We start from the raw sequence: 874 nt of genomic DNA on the forward strand, positions 1-874 counted from the left end.
CCATATTTATGCCAAAATTATGCTACCAGTGCCAGGCCTGGACATTAATAAGTGAAACCCATTAAAAAGCAAAAACATTGCACGTGAGATTAAACGTCTCCGCGACGCCTTTAACATCACAAAAAGAGACAGACAGAGAAGTGGAGAAGTAAGAGCAGCTATTTGCACGGGGCCCACCTGCATGACATAGAAAAACAGCAAATAAAATGGTTTAATTTTTTTTTTAGTTTAGTTTTTTTACGCCACTTGCAAAACACTAAGGTCATATAAGTGCCGCAGATTAGAGGTGTTACAAGAGAGTAACATACACAAAAAAGAAGAAGGAGAGATAAAGACGATAGCTGTTTGATAGGAAAGAAGGAGCAAACCACACTAGAACATCCGCCAACCATCCACATTTTCCACCAGTTACAAATGTAAGCTCGAGAGCCAATAACACCGAATACTCCGGCTATAAAGAAAGAGGTAGGCCACACCCGGGCTACGAGGGATACAACATCCCTGCAGAAAGACCGAGACACTAGATGAAAACAATTACCCCTAACTCGGGATTCGAACTCGGGTCTCCTCGATGCGACTGCCAAGAACCTAACCGCTACACATTAGTTGCTGGTCCCACCTCCATGACTCTTTTTTCCAACCCTCACCTCTACCAATTCTCTGTAACCCCAACCCAGTTCTCTTTCACGGTATCTCTCCTTTTTCCGTCATTCTCTTTTCTCTTTAGCTGTAACACCCCCCAAAAACTTCAAACCTCAGACATACACACACGAAATATCGATAACTCGAATTCGACCCGCGTCCGTACATTCCGAACACACATACACACACATTCTTACACAAAAACACACAAACACACAAAGATCATTCCCCC

This window comes from Aplysia californica, unplaced genomic scaffold (genome assembly GCF_000002075.1).
Source record: "Aplysia californica isolate F4 #8 unplaced genomic scaffold, AplCal3.0 scaffold00625, whole genome shotgun sequence".
NCBI classification, from domain to species: Eukaryota; Metazoa; Mollusca; class Gastropoda; order Aplysiida; family Aplysiidae; genus Aplysia; species Aplysia californica.